At 40.7% G+C, this 16,293-nt stretch overlaps 1 pseudogene; it reads left to right on the top strand.

The window, feature by feature from the left end:
• Nucleotides 1-3,897: 3,897 nt before the first annotated feature.
• On the top strand, nucleotides 3,898-6,355 carry LOC136182784 (uncharacterized; annotated as a pseudogene).
• Nucleotides 6,356-16,293: the final 9,938 nt, after the last annotated feature.

Here is a 16,293-nt window from a genome sequence, read left to right as displayed (position 1 = left end):
CTACACTGCCCTACAAAGGAAAGAGACCTTAACTCGCCAGAGTGTAGAACTGAGAAAAATGACTTTAAAGTCTTTCTGTTGTCCAGCCAAATGAGTTGCAGGCAGAATATTGGAAATATTTAGTTTTATGAGAACTATGACCCAACACATGATGATTCACACAGGAGAGAAACCCTACAGCTGCTCTCAATGTGAGAAAACATTTTTGACATATCACATAGGGGAGAAGCACTTCAGCTGCCTTGAGTGTGGTAAAAGATATGACCGTCAAAGAGATGTGACTAGACACATGTTAGTTCATACAGAAGAGAACCCTGCCTTCAGCTGTTCTGTTTGCTATGTAGGTTTTACACATTGAGGAAGTCTGACCAGACACATGTTAGTTCACAAAGAAGAGAAACCTGATGATTCACACTGGACATAAATGTTAATCCTGATAGATAGATAGACAGAGACAGAAATTCTTCTTTGACAAGGCTTGAACAATAAACAAAACTTACATTAAAAACAGAAAGTGCAGTATATTAAAAGAGGACTTAAAAACAACAGTTTCTAAAAAGGGGGGTCAATTTGATTTTGTTAAGAATGGTTATTGCAGAGGGAATGTTTTTTGGGGCCAGAGGGACTTTGTAGCGTCTGCCTGATGGTAGTAACTGGAAGGAGTGGTGGAGGGGGTGAGAGGGGTCCTCTGTGATCAGGGTGGCGCTCCTGATCACAGAACGATTATATAGTTCGGAGAGGGTAGTTTGTGGTGAACCGATACTTTTGCTGGCCTGATTAACAATATATTAACGAGAGTTTGGTTTTGTGTTTGGTGGTGAGGGAGTTGTACCAGGATGAGATGTTAAGATGGAGTCTCTGTTGTGCTTTCTTGTAAATAGAGTCAGCATGATGTGGAAAAACAGAGACAGGTGTCAAACTCTGTTCCCAGATATTTAAAAGACTGAACTCTACAAGCTGACCCTGGATTATGAGCGGTTAGAAGAAAGGTGATGGTGATTTTCCTCTGCCCCCACAGCACAACTCCTTATTCTTTGTGATATTTAGCTCCAGTGAGTCTTCACCAAAAGTCCTGAGCAGGTTGTTGACTGCCTGCTGGTATTGGGTCAGAGCTGTGGTGTCAGTCAGTTGCGCAACCAGGGCCATGTCATCTGCATACTTAAAAAGTGTCATTCTTTCACTGTTGCAGGAATGGTAAACATGATCCAAAGTAATCCAAGTTAACATTCATAAGTATGTATTGACTAACAGATGTATAACTGCTGTTATAAAGGGATATAAGACAATTCTTTTGACAGAAATCTGTCTCTACTTTTTTGACATTGATGTTTTGTTAATGACATATGAACCAGTAAGTTGGGAGCAGCTATGTCGTTTGAATGTAAAGGGTTTATATGAAACAGTTACAGTGAAAGGATCCTGCTTCTCTCCTGATATCTTCTCTTCTTCCTGTCACTCTGTTTCCTTGGAGGCCTCTGTGTTGGGTAGCACAAGTTCTTCAGACAGCTCATGTGTAACCTTGTAATAAATAAACTGATGTAGAGTGAGAAAAACTTTCATCTACTTGTGTTATTTTGTTAGATTAAACAATAGAAATTCATTATAACCTTCAGTGTGTATAACTAAATGGTATATGAAAAAAAACACTTCAATGGTGTGTATATTTGTTCTGTCGGAGGTCGTCAAGGCAGCCAGAGCCAGTTCAGCCCCTGGACCAAGCGGAGTGCCCTACAAAGTGTACAAGAGGTGTCCCAGACTCCAAGGTCTAGGTCCCTGGTGCCCAAGAGAGGGAAGGTGACAGACATGTTCCGCTTCACTCTGGACAGCACCCAGATTCCATCGGTCACTGAAAAATCCATCAGGAGCCTCGGCCGGGCCTTTGATTGCACCCTGAAGGACTCAGCATCCATCAAGGCCACAAATCGGTAGCTGGAGGCGTGGCTGACAGCAGTGCTGCAATACAGGGAATCCAGTGACCCAAAAGTCTCCCAGGCTGGCATCGTAGTCAGGACTGGGAGGAAGTGGAGGGCGCAGGAAGCAGTCGAGCAGGTGGAGTCAAGCTTGCGTCACAGTGTGCTAGTTGGCCTAGTGGCATCTGGACGAGCAGGGCTTGGTAGCGTTCCAACCACGCGCTATGACAAAGCCCTGGGCAAAGACAGACGCCGACTGGTCCAAGAGGAGGTGAGAGCTGCTTTGGAGGAGCTGCGTGCTAGCCAGATGGTGGGGATGCGACTGCAAGGCGCATGGACGAAATGGGAACAAGCAGTGAACCGCAAGATCTCCTGGTCCGAGCTTTGACAAGCTGAGACTTACCGGATGAAGTTTATTTTTATTTATTTATTAGCACACATATAAGAATACATCAAAATAGGATTAACAAAAACATAAAAGGTTTGTCAAGAGAGGTCAAGAAGCCAACAGGCTTATACAAGGGACCTCACCTCTTAAAAGACAAATAAATCAACTAAACAAATCGAATTACATATACATACAATTAAATATAAACACATGTACAGTAACCTATACACGTATTCATACACACACACTTAGACACATACATACAATAGAAAGACTGAGAATGTTAACCCTCTATCAGCTAAACGAAACAGGCATTGATCTATTAAAAATGGAGTAAATGAGTGAGTTGATGGAAGTGCTTTTAACAAGCACTTGTTCAAAAAGTGTCCCAATTGCCCACAGTACATGCACCGCCCCTCCCTCATGCGTCGCTGGCGTTCCTCAGATGTTAATCTTGCTCGACCCACCTGCATGGGTTCCTCCGAGCTGACAGAGGGCGCTGTGGGATGACTGAGACCCTCTGGGAAGTTGTTCTGCCTGCTTGGGGAAGAGAGGCTGCCCTGCTGCCACGGCTTGTTGGAAGAGCAAATGGCAGAGAGTCTCTTTTCCTTCTCTCTGTCTCTCAGCCGAGCGTCAATCCGTACGGCTAAGGAAATCAGGGAATCCAGGTCTGTTGGAAGGGTGAGTGGGGCTAATTGGTCCTTGAGGGAATCAAAGAGTCCATTACGAAAGGCGTCCATCAAAGCAGTAGTGTTCCAGCCACTATCCACTGCTAGAGTCCGGAACTCTATAGCGTAGTCCATAGCAGTTCGTTTACCTTGACGCAGGGTTACCAGATTCTGGACGGCCTCCCGGCCATGGTTTGAAAGGTCAAAAATCCGGGAGAGAGCTTCGGTGAATAAGGCGGATGTCTGGCACACCGGGGAATCACAAGCCCATTCTGCAGTAGCCCAAGCCTCTGCTCTTCCAGGAAGGTGAGTGATGATGAAAGCCACCTTAGCCCGCTCAGTGGGAAAGGACGCAGCTTGTAGCTCAAAGTGCAAGCCACATTGCACTAGGAAGGCTCGACAGTTCTCTGAGTCACCGGAAAAGCGCTCTGGTTTGGCCAGGTGGGGAGAGTGGCCTTATGAGGACACAGAGGATACAGGTGGAGCAGCAGACACAGAGGTGGGAGCAGGAGAAGAAACAGGAGGAATCAACGTGTCCAAACGAGACACAAGGTGTTGGAATTGAGTGTTCAATAAGCTCACCTGAGAGCCCATGGCAGACTGGAAGCTCCGTGAAGTCTCGAATTCCTCCATATACTGTGTTGCGCTGGGTTTCATGACGTGTGATTCGTTCCTCCTGCTCTCGGAACACAGCACAAAAAGAATCTGAGCCCACTGAGTCCATTCTATGGCCAGTTCGTACTATCAGAACCAGATATAGCCAGGGACTCAAAAGCAGACTCACACGTGGCTGAGTTCAGGAAAAGGCAGGGGTTAATAACAGTCCAGGTCAGTACACAGGAAGGCAAATCTTCAACGCAAACAAATCCAAAGGGTATCCCAACGGTAAGACAGGCACGGTCAAAAATCACTATAAGTCTACTAGGAAAAAATGCTGGAACAAGGTGACACACAGGAACACACTACGAACTGGCAACATGAGGGAGGAAACACAATTTATGCTCATTGTTGTTCGTTGTTTGAAACAATGAATTCATCAATTTATCAATTTATGCTCATTGTTGTTCATTGTTTGAAACAATGAATTCATCAATTTATCAATTTATGCTCATTGTTGTTCATTGTTTGAAACAATGAATTCATCAATTTATCAATTTATGTTCATTGTTGTTAAGTGTTTTATGTCTGAAACCCTGTAATTGAGCTGCTGCCTGTCTTGGCCAGGACGCTCTTGTAAAAGAGATTTTTAATCTCAATGAGACTTTTTCCTTTTCCTTACATTTTATGTTGTTGTTATTGACTGCTGTGTGTAGATGCACTTCAGTGCAACAAGACATTTAAAGTTTTATTCTGTAATGCTATATATGTATCCATAGAAATAATTTGCGACCTAAAATTATTATTACAGCTATATATAAGTCATTATATCAGGTGTTTAATATTAAGTCATTAAACACCTTTTTCCTTCTTTTTCTTCTCATCCACTTATTTTAATTTCTCACCCCCTATGAGTGCCGGCGCCCCTAGCATTTGCCTATACTGGCTATACCACGGGCCGGCCCTGTACAGTCGGCCTTCATGATAACTGAGGAGTCGGGACTACAAACAGAAATGGATCCATCTTATTGTAAAACATGCATGAAAAGCCTACCTGATGATAATTTCATATCTCAGACAGTCGTTTTTAAATCTTACACCCACACTATTTCCCTTCCTTATCCCCCAAAGCGCCACGAGCGGTTAGATCTATAACGTTGATATACACGTTTGTAGAAATGTAGAAATGATACGTGTTTTTCATTCACAAACGCTCATGGTCAACGCTTCTTACATTTGCAGAAACTTAAAATGCCAACATTTTCCTCTGGTGACTGGGTTGTGCACTTTACAACTGCTTGCCCCAAAAAAAACAAAAGAGACCTGAAGAGAGAGCATCTGGAGTTTAAACCTGCGCCCTGCGCCCTTCCTTTTTCTAAAATACTAAATCTGTTCAAATGTTCTTACTGCTCTGTGAGTGTGATCTTCAAAAATGCCTCTTTACAGCTTCTCCCCTGCTCTTCATCCTCACTCTGACTCTCTAAGCATTCTGGGTAATCTGGACTCAGAACCCTCTGGACTCTCTTCAGCTCATTCTTCACAAAGGTGATGATGTTCTCCTCCAGCAGCTGGAACAGAAGGAGACACTGGATATTTAATAAAAACTGGTAGAACTCAACATGTGGTTCATCTGTCATTAATATATCACAGTTTAACAGTGTCGGCTATCATTTTGTCTGTAATATGGTTACAATTTACTTATTTATTACTAATATCTGAGTTCGGTGTGTTGCAGTTGACGATTTTGTAAATCAATGTCACTGTATTAAACTAGCTGTAGATAATGGTTATGTGCTTCATTAATCAATTCATGAGGTGCCTTTCTTCATACCTTCTATCAGCTACGTACTACGGGTGAGTGTATTGCATCATTTCCTGTTCTGTTCTCCGCTGAACTACTGTGTTGTTCAGTGCTGATCGTTAGAGCTAAAAGCTTAATTGCTAATTTTGCCTAGTTTCTTATGACTTACGACTGTTCTTTCCAACACACTGTACGTTCAGACAAACAAAAGTAATCGAAAAGCACACTTTCTCTCTAGCGACAAACCTGCTAAACAGTTTTGTTTATTTTAGCTACCTACTCTACTCTAGTCAGAGTCATCGGATGCAGCAGTAGTTAGCATAGTTTGGCTTTCCCCCGGGTAGCTCCCAAGGAGCCGGGAGGCAGTGGCTGGGTTACTGTCCGAGGGAAGCATAGTCAAAAATCGAAGCACGCGGTTCCCCACCAACCACTTCACGTTTCAAACAAATTTTCCTCACTCAGCGACACACCCGCTGAGAATAAAACTCTGATTAAACTCCATAGTCCGAAACGTGAAGCTAGCGAAGTCAGCAGGCATATATAGTTAGGTGTATATCCGGGGCCAGAGCAGGCGACATCGCTCATTTAAAGTTGCTGACAAAGACTAAAGGTAGATTTGATACAATCGTAATTCATGTCGGCATTAATGACTCCTGACTACGCCAGTCGGAATTTACTAAGGTTAATGTGGAGTCGGTGTGTACTTTTGCTAAGACGATGTCGGACTCCGTAGTGTTCTCTGGACCTCTCCCAAATCAGACCAGTGATGACATGTATAGCCGCATGTCATCAATCAACCGCTGGCTGTCGAGGTGGTGTCCAGCAAACAATGTGGGCTTCATAGATAACTGGCAGTCTTTCTGGGGAAAACCTGGTCTGCTAGCTAGAGACGGCATCCATCCCACTTTGGACGGTGCAGCTCTATTATCTAGAAACATAGCAGAGGTTATTAGTCCAAAACCTTGACAACAACACAGAGTTCAGACCAGGAGGCAGAGCTGCAGTCTCACACGCTTCTCTGCGCCTCCCTCAGATCAGTCTCCCAGTCACTATAGCTGTAATTCTGAACCTATCTGTAGTTATACTACTGTGTCTGTCCCCCGATCCAGAACCGTTTTTATAAGTCATCCAAACGTAGAAAAAGGCGTTTATCATCATAATCTCATTAGAATTAAAACTGCGAATACGATTTTGCAAAAAAATCTGAAAATTCCCTGCGGACTTTTGAACATTAGGTCCTTAGCATCCAAATCTCTTTTAGTGAATGATCTGATATCAGATCATTCTTGTTTTAGCTTATGGTATTGAAATCCATAACCTTACAGTTTTCCTAGAAAATCCTCTTCTATCAGACCATTTCCTTATTACTTTTGACTTTACCCCCCTAACCCTGTCCCACCAGAATTATCTCTGTTTAATAAAAATGTGCTCTCTAGAAGTTTATCTGATAGTGCTGTAGCTAAATTTAAGGAAGCTATTTCAGCTCCTTTTGATTCAGTACCGTATTTCAACGCAGAAAGCAGATAGCTTTAGTCCCTCTCAGCTAGATCAGTTTGTTGATAGTGCAGTGGATTCGCTGAGAGTTACTCTTGATTCGATTGCTCCCCTAAAACAGAAGGTTATCAAACGGCAGAGAATAGCTTCATGGTTCAACTCAGTAACCCGTACTTTAAAACAAACGTCGCGAAATTTTGAAAGAATATGGCAGTCTACCAAAACGGTAGAATCTTGTTTATTCTGGCAGGATAATCATAATAAATATATGAAGGCTCTACGTCACGCTCGAGCTGCCTACTACTCCTCTCTAATCGAGGAAAACAAAAGCAATCATAGATACCTTTTCAGCACTGTAGCCAGGCTGACAGAGAGTCATAGCTCCATTGAGCCTTGTATTCCTTTAGCCCTCAGCAGCAATGACTTCCTGAGCTTTTTCAACAACAAAATTCTAGACATCAGAGACAAAATTGGTAACCTCCTGCCCTTACCTGGTGCGGATACGTCTGATACGGCAGAGACAGTTCCAGGACCAGATATTAGTCTAGACTGTTTTTTTCCAATCGACCTTTCATTGCTAAATTCAACTATTTCTGCGTCCAAACCGTCAACCTGTCTTTTAGACCCAATCCCAACCAAGCTGTTTAAGGAAGTCTTACCCTTTAGTTAGCAACTCTATATTAGATATGATCAATTCGTCTTTACTGGCAGGCTATGTACCACAGTCATTTAAAGTAGCAGTAATCAAACCTCTACTCAAAAAACCTACTCTAGATTCAGGAACTCTAGCTAACTATAGGCTTATATCCAACCTTCCTTTTATCTCAAAGACCCTGGAGAAAGTGGTAGCTAATCAGCTGTGCGACTTTCTCCATGACAACAGTTTATTTGAGGAGTTTCAGTCAGGATTTAGAGTCCACCATAGCACTGAGACTGCACTAGTTAAAGTTACAAACGATCTAGTTCTAGCTTCAGACAGGGGACTTCTCTCTGTGCTCGTCTTGTTAGATCTTAGTGCTGCTTTTGACACTATTGACCATCAGATCCTATTATACAGACTAGAACATTTACTTGGAATTACAGGGAAAGACTGAAGTTATTGTGCTAGGCCCTAAAAACCTCAGAGAGACTTTTTCTAATGATATGACTGTCCTCAATGACATCAGCCTGGCATCTAGCACCACTGTTAGGAATCTAGGAGTTCTATTTGATCAAGATATGTCCTTTAGCTCTCACATCAGGCAAATTTTAAGGACAGCCTATTTTCACCTTCGTAATATATCTAAGATCAGGAATATCCTGTCGCAAAATGATGCAGAAAAACTAGTTCATGCATTTGTTACCTCCAGGTTGGATTCTTGTAAAGACTCTTCAACTAGTCCAGAACGCTGCAGCTCATGTACTGACTAGAACTAGGAAAAGGGACCACATTTCTCCTGTGTTGGCTTCTCTGCACTGGCTCCCTATAAGATGTAGAATAGAATTTAAAATCCTTCTTCCCAATTACAGAGCTTTAAATGGCCAGGCACCTTCTTATCTTAAGGAGCTACTAGTGCCGTACTACCCTTCGAGAACAACACGTCTCTAAGTGTACTATGGGAGGTAAAGGCTTCAGTTATCGGGCTCCTCTCCTCTAGAATCGTCTTCCAGCCGTGGTCCGGGAGGCAGACACAGTCTGTATTTTAAAGAATAGACTTAAAACTTTCCTTTTTGATAAATCTTATAGTTAGGGCTGGTGCTGGTGTAGACCAGCTCCAGTCTCTCTCTTTCTGTGCATATACAGTACATCATATTACTGCATGTATCTATCTGTAAATCTCAGTCACTAACCACCTACTTTCCTGGGAGCTCTTGAGCTCTCTTAGGCTCCTCGAGATCGTTGGTCGACGGCTTGCCTGAACATTATAATAATAATAATAATAACAAGATAACACTTGTTATGATTTGACGCTATACAAATAAAATTGATAAAAAAAATTATGTTTTTAAAGAAATAGAGAGTGGAATGGGGTTTTCACTTTCTGCAGACAATGGGGCAATTTGGACGAGGGGAAGACATTGAGAGTTTATTGTAAAGAAACTGCAGGGGGCTATTAGGAAGGTAGAGGAGGGGTCCTATAAATGTGGTTTTCGGTTTTCAGAGGAGAAAACAAAAACAATGTTTTTCACAAAGAAAAGAATTGGGAGCGTTGTGAAATTGAAACTGTATAATCAAGAAGTGGAAAGAGTCAGACACTTTAAGGTTTTAGGGTTTGATGAGAGGATTATGGGCTGCATGTTCAGACAGTTTGAAATATTATGAGGGGTTTAGTTGGAAGTGAGTGGGGGGGCAGACTGCTCTGAAAGCCATATATACAGGATGAATAAAATCAGTATTAGATTGTGGTTGTATTATATATGGATCAGCAGCAAGAGCAACTCTTATAAAACTAGATATTATCCAATATCAGGCATTCAGACTGTGTACAGGTGCTTTTAAAACAACCCCAACAGCAGCATTACAGGTGGAGATGGGAGACATGCCTTTAGACATGAGAAGGATTCAGCTGTCAGTGACTTCCTGGGTTCATTTACAGCAGGGCCATAGTCCAGATCATCCAACACAGGGAACTTTCAAACCTTGTTGGGAAAAGGAGAAGAAGGAAACAAACAGCTTCAGATGGACAGTGACACAGAAAGCAGCAGAAATTAAAGTTGATCAATGGAACATCCATAGTCCAACAGTACCATTACCAGAAATACAACCCTGGATACTGCCTGGTGCCACAGTAGATCTCACATTACTGGAAAAGAAGAACAAGTATGTGTCATGTTAACTCACACATCATACAGAGTTATATTGATGGGTACCACAGTTATGTCCACATCTATACACATGCATCAAAAATACAGTTGGAGTTTCATTTCTTGTTCCAGAGCTTCAGGTCAAAGTTGGGAAAAGAATCAGTGAGGCGTTATCAGCAGGGGGAATGATCACTCTATTATTATCAGTACAGTGGATAGAGGATACAAGAGATCTGAGATCAGTCATTTGTTCAGATTCAAGTTCATCACTCATCAGTTTACATCCAGACAGCAGACATTTAGAAACCAAACAAACACTATACAGAAGTCAAATTATGTTTTTTTGAGTACCTGCACACATAGGCTTCAAAGGAAAGGAATTAGCAGACAAGGTGGCAAAGGAGGCTACATTAAATACTTAAACTGATTTGATAGTTAGCATCAGTAGAACAGAAGTGAAGAGCATTATCAAACAGAGACTGAAGGAAAGGTGGCAAAAGAAGCAGTGGGACGAGGAAAGGAAAGGACGATGGTTTTACAGAATCCAAAGGAAGGTTGGAGAGATGAGAAGTGCAGGAACAAAAAGGAGAAATGAAAGAATGATATCTAGATTCAGATTAGGACACACTGGATTAAATAACACATTGTTCAAAACAGGAAAACATAATATGACTACTGTGGACAAGAGGAGACAGTGGAACATGTCATTTTACACTGTCAGAAATAAAGTTTCAAAAGAAGACAGATGATGGAAAACCTGAAAGAAATTAAAGTACATTTAGATTTAATAAATATCTTACAAAAGAACTCAGAAAATGAAACTGTAGGATTTTATTTAAGAACCTTAGACAAACTCAGTTGATTGAGAGAATATAATTGAATTCTTTTTTTGTTATTATTATTATTATTATTATTATTATTATTATTTACAGAAAGTAGTACATACTCTATTAGATATTTTATTTGTTGGTGGAAATGGAGTAAGTACGGAAAAAGCTAAAGGAAGAGCTGAGAAAAGGTGGGGTTGAAATAATGAGGAAGGCAAACATAAAGCCTTGTTTATATTTTTAAAAGAAACTGGACTAGTTAAGAGAAATTCATTCATTCATTTACTACTGTTTATTTTATGTATTATTTTTCTAATAGTCATATGTATTCTGGCCCACACTCCAGTAGGTGGCGGTATTGCGCCTCAAAGCTACCCGCCAATAAAAAAGAAGTAGAAGAGTCAGTATCGTGTTTCAGAGTAGCCTCTTTTTAGTCACACTTTGAGAAGAAAACTTGGTGGTAACTCAGTCTGAAGCTGCATTGTACTGAGACAAAGTGAAAAAATGTCTGCTAAATCATCCAAAGGAAGAAAAAATTCTCTTTTAACCACGAGGCCTTCAAGTCCTACTCCGACCGCGGCCTCCACTGAAAAAAGTCCCCGAGGAGAAGCAGACGGACACAGAGTCTTTTCAAAGTGAGCTTCTGTCCTCCCTGCGCAAACATTTGATAGAGACTCTGAAGATTGAGGTCCGGGCTGTGTTGGAGAGTGAAATGGCAGTCATTAGAGCCGACATTACTGCAGCCAGGTCCGAGCTAAAGGAATACAGAGAGTCCATTACATCCGAGCTGTCTACGTGGAGTGTCACGGTAAAAGGTATGGAGGAAAGCCTGTCTGCATGCACTGATGACATTTCACATTTACAGAAAGAAGCTGATACTCTGATATTTATCATCCTCTCTGTCTCTATTTCTCTTCATCCTCTCTGTCTCTATTTCTCTTCATCCTCTCTGTCTCTATTTCTCTTCATCCTCTCTGTCTCTGTATTTCTCTTCATCCTCTCTGTCTGTATTTTTCTTTATCCTCTCTGTCTCTATTTCTCTTCATCCTCTCTGTCTGTATTTCTCTTCATCCTCTCTGTCTCTATTTCTCTTCATCCTCTCTGTCTCTGTAAAAAGTTCTATCTTTTGGCAGCTTGGACATCAACCTCTCTTTTTCCTCCCTCTACATCATTTTCTCTGCTCTGCTAGATAAACTTCACTTCATACGGGCTTGTTCGTTAGTTTCTATCTCTTTCTCTCTCGTCTCTATTCTCTCTCTCTGTCAGCTGTGATGCCGCGTCGATCATTTCCTTTAACACGCTGTGCAATAACCTGAGTGTCATGTATGAGTCAGATTAGTCTCAATATTCATGAATAATGCACACAGAAGGATTCACAAATGTATTTTGTGGTTCATATATGAATGACAATGCACACATTTATCATTCAATATAAATGTAAAAAAAAATATGCTACTGTGATTGGTTGGAAGGAGACATCTGATTGGCTACAGACAATTCCCTGCTGAAAATATTTTTGATTTTCTTTGAATGTCTCTTCTGAGATGATGACTCTCTTTTATAAAAGTTCAAATTAATCTGTTTTAAATAAGTATCGCTGCATGGTACAGAAGCCTGAACTGACCAAAATAAGTGAATTCCAAACATGATTAAAATGTGATTCATTACAATTAGCTATTGACTTTCAGCCATTAAAAATTAAATCATTTGACAGCCCTTATTCATATTAAAAAATCAGTCTAAGTACCGTTAATGTTTGTTTACTGTGTCCTGCAGATGTCCAGCAGCTGTTGGTGAGTAAAGAAGAGCTTCCACCTGAGCAGCAGGAGTGGAGCCACATTCTGGACCAGGAGGACACTAAGCCCCAACACATTAAAGAAGAACATGAGGAACTGTGGATCAGTCAGGAGGAAGAACAGCTTCAAGGACTGGAGGAGGCTGATACCACCAAGTTCCCCTTCACTCCTGTCTCTGTGAAGAGTGAAGATGAAGAGAAACCTCAGTCCTCACAGCTTCATCAGAGACAAACTGAACAGATGGAAACAGGAGTTGATGGAGAGGACTGTGGAGGAGCAGAACCAGAGAGGTACTCAGATCCAGAGAGAGGTTTACAACCAGAGACTGAGGTCAAGACTGAAGACTGATGAACCTGAGACTGATGACAGTGATGATTGGCAAGAGACAAGAGAAGATCTGTCAGAATTAAACTTGAAACTAAAGACTGGTTGGAGACCACATAGGTGCTCGGATTGTGGTAAAATATTTAATCGAAAAGGGCATCTGACCAGTCACATGATGATTCACACTGGAGAGAAACCCTTGAATTGCTCTCAGTGTGAGAAAAGATTTAACTAAAAACAGCATCTGACCAGACACATGTTAGTTCATACAGGAGAGAAACCCTACAGCTGCTCTCAGTGTGAGAAAAGATTTAGCCATAAGTCTAGTTTGACAAGTCACATGGTAATTCATACAGTAGAGAGACACTTCAGCTGCTCTGTTTGCAGTAAAAGGTTTACCCAAAGAGGAAGTCTGGCCAAACACATGTGAGCTCACACAAGAGAAAAACCCTTCAGCTGCTCTAAGGGTGGTAAAAGGTTTAGTTCTAAGGGAAATCTAACCAAACACATGATGTACACTAGAAAGAAATGCTAATCCTGTACAATGGTAAAACTGATCCAAAGGAATTTTGTTCCACTCAAATTTAAATATAGATGTAATGTAAACATCAAGCCCACAGCATATTGAAATAAACACCATAATACAGTATAGATCCATCCACTTTGAGAAAATGTAGACACCAGAGAAAGACATATTTCGGCTTGTTGAGTACTTTATGCAACATGAAAAGGAACAATACTTAATCATACAATCAAAAAAACTCATCACAGAAGAGATACAATACACAATCTAATATACCCAGAAGATAGACTCATCACAGAAAAGGCCAATCAATTATTCATTTAACTCTCTTGGATTCAGAGTGTCCAGAGTATAAATCCAAAAGGCTTCTCTTTTGAGTAACAAAGAATTGACAATTCCTCCACGGTTGGGTTGTTTAACCAGTTCAATACCACAGTACATGTAGTATTACAACATTGTGGGAGTCTGTAAAGTGCGCATTAGCCAGGCCACACAGGCACTTTAGAAGATACAGCACCAGAAATGTGATCTATGTGATAACACCCTTAATGTCAAAAGTTTCCCTGTGCGTGGGATATTGAACTTGGAAGCTTTGTGTGTGAAGTTGCACTGGGAGCACTTTCCACATCTGTAGTTGACAGAAGGCACAGACTGTAAGAAATGGGGCGGAGTCAGTGGTGGCAGGTGGGCTCTTACCAACAGGTTTCTCAGGTTGGGTGAACTCTTGTAGACAATGCGGGGTGGTGAAGTATAACACTTGAGTGTTGGATCAGAGTCAATAATGTGTTAGTGTTTCTGGATGATGGACTGAACTTCTGACGAGAGGCGAGTACTGGACAATACAGTTGATTATAGATTCAGATGACCTTGATCTGGTGTTTGTGGTGGAATTTCTGTACCTTCTGAGATTCTGACCTTTAAGATTTAAGTGTACAAACATCATTATGTTTATTCACGATTCTCTGATGTCAGTCATAGCTGATAGAGTTCAGATGTGACTAGAAAGCAAGTACAGCTTAGTGTGTCAAGGGTTTTCCCCTTCATATCTGCATGTTTGGTAGAGTTAGTGTCTGTTCCAAACTGACTTCACAGATTAGTTTAGGTCAGTATGACTTTGACGTCAATAATGTATTTTCTATATATGCAAAGCCTGTGGAAGAGTTTGGAGAATTTGGATAACAGGGACACAGCGTCAGACATGTGCTTGCTACTCCATCTCTTCTCCGGAGTATTCTTCTATGTATAAACTTTCATCAACTTAAGCCATCTGAGTCAAGTGAATCATTGTGTGTGTGAAGTCAAGTTCTTAGTAATTTCCTCAACAGTGTTGCTGAGACTCAGTTTGTAAATGGGTTTTTTTATGTTTACTTTTGTCTTATGTTAAATGTTCGGAATAAACAAATCCAAACAAAAATCAAATTAAACAGGTTGTAAACAGGAAATTAATATTTCATACAAAACACCAAAGTTAAAAACTGTAAGAAGTGTTTTCAGAGCAACATGTTCTTTACAAAAACATCAACATAGACAACATGACACTTTGTTTACACCTTTTAACCAGCACCATGTTTCATGCTTACAGGTACAGCACTCTGTATTTAACCCCCTTACATTCCAAACCAAAAACCTATATCCCATAAGCCTGACTAAATATACTTGTATATATGAGCTGCAACAGATATCATAATATATTTAAACACCAGCAAATTAACTACCTCATTTCTTTGTAAGTTCCCTGGGCACCCACACTAGTCAGTTGTAATACCAATTTTTTTTTATCTCTGTCGGACTCTGAACACTGAGCTCTTTCTCCCGAATTAAAGAAATAAACTGAAATCAGCAGTGTTGTAATGGCGCTAAATAACACAAAAAATGTGCCCTGCTCGCAGTGATTGTAATCTTATTCCTAAACGTAGCCTTGGAAAATTATTATTAGTCTATACTCTCCTTTTGATTTGAACTAGTACAAAACTCAATATCATCAAAGTCTTTTTGTTTATAAGTTTATAACTCAACCTCAATACAAATATTCATAGATATAGAGGGAAGTAACAAGAAGAAAATAATCAAATATAACAAACAAGAACAAAATAAAACCCTACCCAATCCTTCTTCAACAAAACACCTGCTGGTGTTTACCTGGAGGTGGTTAAGGCTTTTGGTGTTAATGATACAGTTTTGTGTTCAAATTTCAAGGTGCAGGTGATGTCCTCATCTCAGCTCTGATCGTTCACTATAGCCCAGATGTGAATCAAGATATCTGTTTTGCTTTAGCCAGTGTTCTATCAACAGAATGGTTATATCTAAGTTACGTGAATATGTCTAGGTATTCCCTGCGGACAAATCGCTCTCCCGCCTTTTGCCGAGTCAAATGCCCTCATCTCTCTGCTGCGAGTGTCCACTTTCAATGTTGCGGGGTAAAACATCCCGTACTTCATATTGGCTCGGCGGAGCCAGGTGTTCAGTGCGTTGAAGCCATCCGCTTCTTGTGCAGAGTAAAACAATGAACACTGCAGAAAGCAACCACAGACAATCAACAGCAGAACATCTATCCTGTGAATGTTCAGGTGTCATTGAGATTTTCTTTAATTTGTATTCTGACTGCAGGATTCTTATGAAGGGTTAAAGGTTTTCAGTGAAATCAACCTGGACCTGATCTGACTGTGGTCGCTCTGCATCAGGATCTGCTGAACTCCTTTTCTTTACCAAAGAGACTTTAGACACTCAACACAAAATAACACAAGTAGATGAAAGTCTTTCTCACTCTACATCAGTTTATTTATTACAAGGTTACACATGAGCTGTCTGAAGAACTTGTGCTACCCAACACAGAGGCCTCCAAGGAAACAGAGTGACAGAAAGAAGAGAAGATATCAGGAGAGAAGAAGGATCCTTTCACTGTAACTGTTTCATATAAACCCTTTACATTCAAACATCATAGCTGCTCCCAACTTACTGGTTCATATGTCAGCAACAAAACATCAATGTCAAAAAAGTAGAGACAGATTTTTGTCAGTAGAATTGTCTTATATCCCTTTATAACAGCAGTTATACATCTGTTAGTCAATACATACTTATGAATACACATTAGTGATGTTGTTAACTTGAATTTCTTTGGATCATGTTTACCATTCCTGCAACAGTGAAAGAATGACACTTTTTAAGTATGCAGATGACATGG

The sequence above is a fragment of the Labrus bergylta genome, chromosome 15, assembly GCF_963930695.1.
Source record: "Labrus bergylta chromosome 15, fLabBer1.1, whole genome shotgun sequence".
Classification (NCBI taxonomy): Eukaryota; Metazoa; Chordata; class Actinopteri; order Labriformes; family Labridae; genus Labrus; species Labrus bergylta.
The sequence above is the reverse complement of the archived record's forward strand: the minus strand, read 5'-3'. Positions and strand labels throughout refer to the sequence as shown.